Here is a 10,172-nt window from a genome sequence, read left to right on the forward strand (position 1 = left end):
GAGACTATGGACTCTGAAAAACAACCTGAGGGTTTTGAAGGGGCGGGAGGTGGGAGGTTGGGGGAACCAGGTGGTAGGTATTAGGGAGGGCATGGATTGCATGGAGCACTGGGTATGGTGCAAAAACAATGAATACTGTTATGCTGAAAAGAAATAAAAAATTAAAAAAACAAACTTTTCAAAGTATAGGGATAGAGGGAACATTCCTGAACTTCATAAAATCTATCTATGAAAACCCACATCAAGTATCATCCTCAATGGGAAAAAGCTCACAGCTTTCCGTTGAGATCAGGAACACGACAAGGATGCCCACTCTCACCACTCTTATTCAACATGGTATCAGGAGTACTAGCAACAACAATCAGACAACAAAGAGAAATAGAAGGTATTCAAATTGGCAATGAAGAGGTCAAACTCTCTCTCTTCACAGATGACATGATACTTTATATGGAAAACCAAAGACTCCATCCCCAAATTACTAGAACTCATATAGCAATTCAGTAATGTGGCAGGATACAAAATCAATGTACAGAAATCAGTTGTTTTCTTATACACTAACAATAAAAATACAGAAAGGGCAACTGGAGAATCAATTCCATTTACTAGAGCACCAAGAACTGTAAGATACCTGGGAATAAACCTAACCAAAGAGGTAAAGGATCTGTACTGAAGGAACTACAGAACACTCGTGAAAGGAATTGGAGAAGACACAAAAAGATGAAAGACCATTCCATCTTCTGGATCAGAAGAATACACATTGTTAAAATGTCTACACTGCCTAGAACAATCTGTCCTTTCAATGCCATTCCAATCAAAATTCCACCAGCATTTTTCAAAGAGCTAGAGCAAACAATCCTAAAATTTGTATGGAACCAGAAGAGACCCTTAATAGCTAAGGAAATGTTGAAAAAGAAAAACAAAGCTGGGGGGGGGGGTGGATCACGTTGCCTGATTTTGAGCTTTACTACAAAGCTGTGATCACCAAGACAGCATGGTACTGGCATAAAAACAGACACATAGACCAGTGGAACAGAGTAGAGGGCCCAGATATGGACCCTCAACTCTATGGTCAAATAATCTTCGACAAAACAGGAAAAAATATCCAGTGAAAAAAAGACAGTCTCTTCAATAAATGGTGCTGGGAAAATTGGACAGCTATTTGTAGAAGAATGAAACTCGACCATTCTCTTACACTGTATACAAAAATAAACCGGAAATGGATATATGACCTCAACGTGAGACAGGAATCCATCAGAATCATAGAGGAGAACATAGGCAGTAACCTCTTCAATATCAGCCACAGCCACTTCTTTCAAGATATGTCTCCAAAGGCAAAGGAAACAAAAGCAAAAATGAACTTTTGCGATTTCATCAAGACCAAAAACTTCTGCACAGCAAAGGAAACAGTCAATAAAACAAAGAGGCAAGCCACGGAATGGGAGAAAATATTCAAATGACACTACAGAGAAAGGGCTGATATCCATGATCTATAAAGAACTCCTCAAACTCAACACACACAAAACAGATAATCATGTCAAAAAATGGGCAGAAGGGGCGCCTGGGTGGCTCAGTGGGTTAAAGCCTCTGCCTTCGGCTCAGGTCATGATCCCAGGGTCCTGGGATCAAGCCCCACATCAGGCTCTCTGCTCAGCAGGGAGCCTGCTTCCTCCTCTCTCTCTCTTCCTGCCTCTCTGTCTACTTGTGATCTCTCTCTCTCTCTCTGTCAAATAAATAAATAAAATCTTTAAAAAAAATGGGCAGAAGACACGAACAGACAATTCTCCAAAGTAGACATACAAATGGCTAACAGACACATGAAAAAATGTTCATCATCAATAGACATCAGGGAGATTCAAATCAAAACCACAATGAGATACCATCTTATACTAGTTAGAGTGGCCAAAATTAACAAGACAGTAAACAACAAGTGTTGGAGACAGTATGAAGAAAGGGGAACCATCTTACACTGTTGGAAGGAATGCAAGTTGGTGCAGCCACTTTGGAAAACAGTGTGGAGATTCCTTAAGAAAGTAAGAATAGATCTACCCTATGACCCCTGCAATTGCACTACTGGGTATTTACCCCAAAGATACAGATGTAGTGAAAAGAAGGGCCATCTGTACTACAATGTTCATTGCAGCAATAGCCAAAATCACCAAACTGAGGAAAGAGCCAAGATGCCCCTCAATGGAAGAATAGATAAAGATATGGTCCATATATACAATTGAATATTATGCCTCCATTAGAAAGGATGAATACCCAACTTTTGTATCAACATGGACAGGACTGGAGGAGATTATGTTGAGTGAAATAAGTCAAGCAGAGAAAGTCAGTTAACATATGGTTTCACTTACTTGTGGAATATAAGGAATAACATGGAGGATTTTAGGAGAAGGATAGGAAATGTGAATTGGGGGAAATCAGACGAAGAGTTGAAGCATGAGAGACCGTAGACTCTGAGAAACATACTGAAGGTTTTGGAAGGGAAGGGGGTGGAGGGATGGGTGAGCCTGGTGGAGGGTATTAAGGAGGGTACGTATTGCATGGAGCACTGGGTGTGGTGCATAAACAATGAATCTTGGAACACTGAAAAGAAAAAAAAATAAAATAAAATGGGAAAGAACAACAAAACAAAACAAAATGAAGCAAAAGGAATAGGAAAGCTGCAGACATTAAAAAAAAAAAAGAAAAAGAAGATATGATCCATATATACAATTGAATATTATGCCTTCATCTGAAAGGATGAATACTTAACTTTTGTATCAACATGGATGGAACTGGAGGAGATTCTGCTGAGTGAAATAAGTCAATCAGAAAGAGTCAATTAGGGACACCTAGGTGGCTTAGTGGGTTAAAGCCTCTGCCTTCGGCTCAGGTCATGATCCCAGGGTCCTGGGATCGAGCCGCACATCGGGCTCTCTGCTCTGCGGGGAGCCTGCTTCCTCCTCTCTCTCTCTCTGCCTGCCTCTCTGCCTACTTGTGATTTCTGTCTGTCAGATGGATAAATAAAATCTTAAAAAAAAAAAAAGAGTCAATTATCCCATGGTTTCACTTACTTGTGGAGCATAAGGAATAACATGGAAGACATTGGGAGAAGGAAAGGAGAAGTGAGATAGGGGAAATCAGAGGGTGAGATGAACCATGAGAGACTGAGGACCTGAGATAAAAATTGAGGGTTTTGGAAGGGTGGGGGTTGTGGGTTGGTGAGCTTGGTGATGAGTATTAGGGAGGGCATGCATTGCATGGAGCAGTGGGTGTGGGGCATAAACAATGAATCTTGGAACATTGAAAAAATAAAATAAAATTTTAAAAAATGCAATGAATGAGATGCAGTCTGAACTGGATACTCTAACAACCAAGGTAAATTAGGCAGAATGAATTAGTGATCTAGAAGATAAGCTGATAGAAAGAAAGCATGCTGAGGAAGATAGGGATAGGTAGCTTGTAGCCCAGGAGAATAGACTTAGAGAGATCAATGATGCCATGAAATGTTCCAGTGTCAGAATTATTGAGAACCCTGAGGGGGTGGAGAGAGAGAGGACTAGAAGGTATATTTGAGAAAATCATAGCTGAGAACTTCCCTAATCTGGGGAGGGGAAACAAACTTTTATGTCCAAGATGCAAAAAGGACCCCTCCCAAAATCAATAAAAATAGATCAACACCCCAACATATAATAGAGAAATTTGCAAATATTATAGGCAGAGAATCTATCCTGAGAATAGCCAGGGGGAGAAGGTTCTTTACATATGGAGGGAGGAACATCAGAATAACACCCAACATATCCAGAGACATGGTAAGTCAGAAAGGGCATCAAGACATATTCAGGGTATTAAATGAGAAGAACACACATTCAAGAATACTTTATCCAGCATGTTGGTCTTTCAGAATGGATGGAGAGCTTCTAGGACCAGCAGAAACTAAAGGAATATATGACCACCAAGCCAGCCCTGCAAGAAATATTAAAGGGGCTTGTCTAAAAGAAGAAAGACCACAAAAGTAACATAGACCAGAAATTTACATAGGTAATCTATAGAAACGAGGACTTTACAAGCAATACGATGGCACTAAATTCATATATTTCAGTAGTTACTCTCAATGTGAATGGGCCAAGTGTTCCCATCAAGAGACACAGGGTTTCTGATTGGATAAAAAAGACATGATCCATTTATATGCTGTCTATAAGAGACTCGTTATGAACCTAGTCACCTCCAGTTTGAAAGTGAGGGGATGGAGTACAATTCACCATGCCAACAGTACTTAAAAGAAAGCTGGAGTAGCAATTATCGTATCAGACAAATTAGATTTTAAACCAAAGCCTGTAGTAAGAGATATAGAGAGATAGCATATCATACATAAAAGTCTATCCAACAAAAAAATCCAAGAATTATAAATATCTACATCTCCAACATGGAAGCAGCCAACTACATAAACCAACTAATAACCAAAATAAAGAATCATATCAATAATAATACTTTAATATTAGGGACTTCAACACTCTACTCACAGCAATAGACAGATCATTGAAACAGAAGATCAACAGAGAAACAAGAGCTTTGAAGGACCCATTAGACCAGATGGACTTCACAGACATATACAGCACATTCCATCCTTAAAACAACAAAGTACTCATTCTTAAAAAACAAAAACAAAAACAAACTCAAAACAAACATACAGAAAAACCTACTCATTCTTCTCAAGTGCACATGGAACTTTCTCCAGAATAGATCACATACTGGGTCGCAAGTCAGGTCTCAACCAATACCAAAAGATTGAGATTATTCCCTGAATATTTTCAGACCACAATGCTTTGAAACGTGAACCCAAATACAAGGAAGCATTTGGAAGGAATGCAAACACTTGGACGTTAAAAAACATCCTGCTAAAGAATGAATGGGTCATCCAGAAAATTAAGAGGAACTTAAACAATTCATGCAAATCAATGAAAATGAAAACACATTGGTTCAAAACCTCTGGGATACTGCAAAGGTGGTCCATAGAGGGAAGGACATAGCCATCCAAACCTCTCTCAAAATAAGAAAAATCCCAAATGCAGAAGCTAAACTTACACCTAAAGGATCTGGAGAAAAAACAGAAAATAAAACCTAAACCATGCAGAAGAAGAGAAATAATAAAGATTAGAGCATAAATAAATAAAATAGAAACTAGAAGAACAGTAGAACTGATCAACAAAACCGGAAACTGGTTCTTTGAAAGAATTAATAACATTGATAAACCTCTGGTCAGATTTATCCAAAAGAAAAGAGAAACAACCCATATTAATAAAATCATGAATGAAAGGGAAGAAATCATTACCAATATCAAGAAAAAAGAGATAATTATTAGAACTTATTATCAGGAGATATATGCCAACAAACAAGGCAATCTGGAAGAAATAGATGCATTCCTGGAAACTTATACACTACCAAGACTGAAACAGGAAGAAATAGACAATTTGAACAGACCCACAACCAGCAACAAAATTAAAACAATAATGAAAAACCTCCCCCAAAAAACCAGAATCCAGGGCCAGATGGATTTCCAGGGGAATTCTACCAAACATTTAAAGAAGAAATAATACCTGTTCTACTCAAGGTGTTCCAAAAAAATAGAAATGGAAGGAAAACTTCCAAACTCATTCTACAAGATCAGTATTACTGTGATCCCCAAACCAGGCAAAGACCCTATCAGAAAGGAGAATTACAGACCAATATCCCTGATGAACAAGGATGGCAAAATACTCACCAAGATCCTAGACAAGAGAATCAAACAGTACATTAAAAGGATTATTCACAATGATCAGGTGGGATTTATTCCTGGGATGAAAGGATGGTTCAACATTTGCAAATCAACAAACGTGATAGATCACATTAATAAAGGAAGAGACAAGAACCCTATGATCCTCTCAATATGCAGAAAAATCATTTGACAAAATACAGCATTCTTTCCTGATTAAAACTCTTCAGAATATAGGGATAGAGGGAACACACCTCAATTTCATAAAAGCCATCTATGAAGAGCCCACAGTGAATACCATTCTCAATGACAAACAGCCAAAAGCTTTTCCTGTAAGGTCAGGAACACGACAGAGATGTCCACTCGCACCATTTTTTTTAAAAAATTTAATTTATTTTTTTCAGTTCCAAGATGCATTGTTTATGCCCCACACCCACTGCTCCATGTAATACATGCCCTCCCTAATACTCACCACAAGCTCACCAACCCCCAACCCCCACCCCTCCAAAACCCTCAGTTCGTATCTCAGAGTCCACAGTCTCTCATGGTTTATTTCCCCCTTCAGATTTCCCCCAATTCACTTTTCCTTTCCATTTCCTAATGTCTTCCATGTTACTCCTTATGTTCCACACATAAGTGAAACCATGTAATAACTGATTTTCTCTGCTTGATTTATTTCACTCAGAATAATCTCCTCTAGTCCCATTCATGCTGGTACAAAAGTTGGGTATTCATCCTTTCTGATGGCTGAGTAATATTCCATTGTATATATGTACCACATCTTCTTTATCCATTTGTCTGTTGAAGGGCATCTCAGCCCCTTCCACAATTTGGCGATTGTGGCCATTGCTGCTATGAAGAATGGGGTACAAATGGCCCTTATTTTCACTACATCTGTATCTTTGGGGTAAATACTCAGTACTGCAATTGCTGGGTCATAGGGTAGCTCTATTTTCAACTTTTTGAGGAACCTCCACACTGTTTCCCAAAGTGACTGTACCAACTTACATTCCCACCAACAGTGTAAGAGGGTTCCCCTTTCTCCACAACTTCTCCAACATTTGCTGTTTCTTGACTTGTCAATTTTTGCCATTCTAACTGGTAGAAGGTGGTATCTCAATGTGGTTTTGATTTCTATTTCCCTGATGGCTAATGATGTGGAACATTTTTCTCATGTGTCTGCTAGCCATTTGTATGTCTTCTTTGGAGAAGTGTCTGTTCATGTCTTCTGCCCATTTTTTGACATGATTATCTGTTTTGTGTGTGTTGAGTTTGAGGAGTTCTTTATAGATCTTAGATATCAGCCCTTTGTCTCTAGTGTCATTTGCGAATATTTTCTCCCATTCCATGGCTTGCCTCTTTGTTTTGTTGACTGTTTCCTTTACTGTGCAGAAGCTTTTAATTTTGACAAAGTCCCAAAAGTTCATTTTCACTTTTTTTTTCCTTTGCCTTTGGAAACAGGTCTTGAAAGAAGTGGCTGTGGCCAATGTCAAAGAGGTTACTGCCTAGGTTCTCCTTTAGGATTTTGATAGATTCCTGCCTCACATTGAGGTCTTTTATCCATTTCAGTTTGTCTTTGTTTATGGTGTAAGAGAATAGTCGAGTTTCATTCTTCTATACATAGCTGTCCAATTTTCCCAGCACCATTTAGTGAAGAGACTTCTGACACCAACTATCTGAACTTGGCTAAACTTCACAGGTTAAGAGCACTATCCCTAACAAGACTGCCCTCATTTCTGACATTAGCCATGAATTCCAGGACCGCCCAGACTACCTGCACATCTGGTCCACTGGGTACAAATTCAGAGGTTCCCATAACCCCTCAGGTTCAATAATTCACTAGAATAACTCAGAGAACTCAGGAAAATGCTGTATACATGATTACAGTTTTATTATAAAGGACATAAATCAGGACTTAGACCAAGGACCTAGATGAAGTCCCAGACACAGAGCTCTGTACCCTCTACCCATGTCCTCAGGATGTACCACCCTCCTGGAACAATGCTGTGTGTTTTTTTTTAATTAATTAATTTATTTATTTTTTATAAACATATAATATATTTTTATCCCCAGGGGTACAGGTCTGTGAATCGCCAGGTTTACACACTTCACAGCACTCACCATAGCACATACCCTCCCCAATGTCCATAACCCCTACCCCCCCAACCCCCCTCCCCCCAGCAACCCTCAGTTTGTTTTGTGAGATTAAGAGTCACTTATGGTTTGTCTAACAATTGTGTGTTTAACAAGCAGTACACTCCACTGAGTCCTGGGGTCCAGAGTTTCTATTAGGGGTTTATCCCATAGGCATAATTGATTGAATCCTTGGTCATGAGATTGACTCAATCTCTAGCCCTCTACCACTCTCCAGAGGTTAGGATGATCTCACATGACTGAAAGTCCCCATATTCTAATGACATTGTTGGTCTTTCCAGCATGGCTACTGCCATCCTGATGTATTTAGGGACCACCAGGAGTCACTCCATCAGCATAAACTACAAGGGACCACAAGAAATAACAAAAATACTCCAATTACTGGGAAAATTCCATTCCAGAAACTTACACAAAGGCCAGGCAGATTCTTTGTTAGGAGGGGTGTGTGTAGCTACACGTCTGAATGTTCATGAATGTACACATGCGCTCATCCTCTGTCATCCAAAGAATAAAATTGTATCTTCTTAGCATGCCACGTAAAGTCCTTAATTACTTGGCCTCATCTCACCTTACCAGCTCACTTGCTGCCACACTGAACTCCTCACTATTTCCTGGACATCAAGCCCCTCTATGACTTCCAAGACCCACCTCCCACCTTCATTGCCTAACCCAAGGATCCTTCATAAGGCCTTTTCATGTAAGCTCTCCCCAGGTCCTCTGAGCAGGGCTGATTGTTTGATCTTTTGTGTAGCCAAAGCTCTTTGATCATATTTCTATACTCATAATTAATACTATTACTCTTCTATTTAATTTAATAGTTTTCTCCACTAGAATTTTTTTATTAATTTCTTTTCAGCGTAACAGAATTCATTGTTTATGCACCACACTCAGTGCTCCATGCAATATGTGCCTTCTATAATACTCATCACCTGGATCCCCCAACCTCCCACCTCCCGCCCCTTCAAAACCCTCAGATTGTTTTTCAGAGTCCATAGTCTCTCATGGTTCATCTCCCCTTCCAATTTCCCTCAACTCCCTTCTCCTCTCCATCTCCCTATGTCCTCCTTGGTATTTATTATGCTCCACAAATAAGTGAAACCATATGATAATTGACTCTCTCTGCTTGACTTATTTCACTCAGCATAATCTCTTCCAGTCCAATCCATGTTGATACAAAAGTTGGGTATTCATTCTTTCTGATGGAGGCATAAAACTCCATAGTGTATATGGACCACATCTTCCTTATCCATTCGTCCATTGAAGGGCATCTTGGTTCTTTCCACAGTTTGGCAACCATGGCCATTGCTGCTATAAACACTGCGGTACAGATGGCCCTTTTTTCCCACTACATCTGTATCTTTAGGGTAAATACCCAGTAGTGCAGTTGCAGGGTCATAGGGAAACTCTATTTTTAATTTCTTAAGGAATCTCCACACTGTTTTCCAAAGTGGCTGCACCAACTTGCATTCCCACCAACAGTGTAAGAGGGTTCCCCTTTCTCCACATCCTCTCCAACACACGTTGTTTCCTGTCTTGCTACTTTTGGACATTCTAACTGGTGTAAGGTGGTATCTCAATGTGGTTTTAATTTGAATTTCCCTGATGGCTAGTGATGATGAACTTCAAAGGTAACATGATGTCAATAAAAACGTATCTCTCAATAATCACTCTCAATGTGAATGGCATAAATGCGCCCATAAAATGACACAGGGTTGCAGATTGGATAAAACTACAGGACCCATCCATAGGCTGTCTGCAAGAGACCCATTTTGAACCTAAGGATACACCCAGACTGAAAGTGAAGGGATGGAGAAGCATCTTCCATGCCAATGGGCCTCAAAAGAAGGCCAGGGTGGTGATTCTCATATCAGATAAATTAGATTTTAAACTAAAGACTGTAGTCAGAGATACAAGATACTACATAATTCTTAAAGGGACTATCCACCAAGAAGATCTAACAATTGTAAATATTTTTTTAAGATTTTATTTATTTATTTGTCAGAGAGAGAGAGAGGGAGAGAGAGCAAGCACAGGCAGACAGAATGGCAAGCAGAGGCAGAGGGAGAAGCAGGCTCCCTGATGAGCAAGGAACCCGATGTGGGACTCGATCCCAGGACGCTGGGATCATGACCTGAGCCGAAGGCAGCTGCTTAACCAACTGAGCCACCGAGGCGTCCCTAACAATTGTAAATATTTATGCCCCCAATATGGGAGCAGCCAATTACATAAGAAAACTGTTAATCACGATAAAGAGTCATATTGATATGAATACATTAATAGTAGG

This window comes from Enhydra lutris, unplaced genomic scaffold (assembly GCF_002288905.1).
Source record: "Enhydra lutris kenyoni isolate GAN:26980312 unplaced genomic scaffold, ASM228890v2 scaffoldscaffold48, whole genome shotgun sequence".
Taxonomy (NCBI): domain Eukaryota; kingdom Metazoa; phylum Chordata; class Mammalia; order Carnivora; family Mustelidae; genus Enhydra; species Enhydra lutris.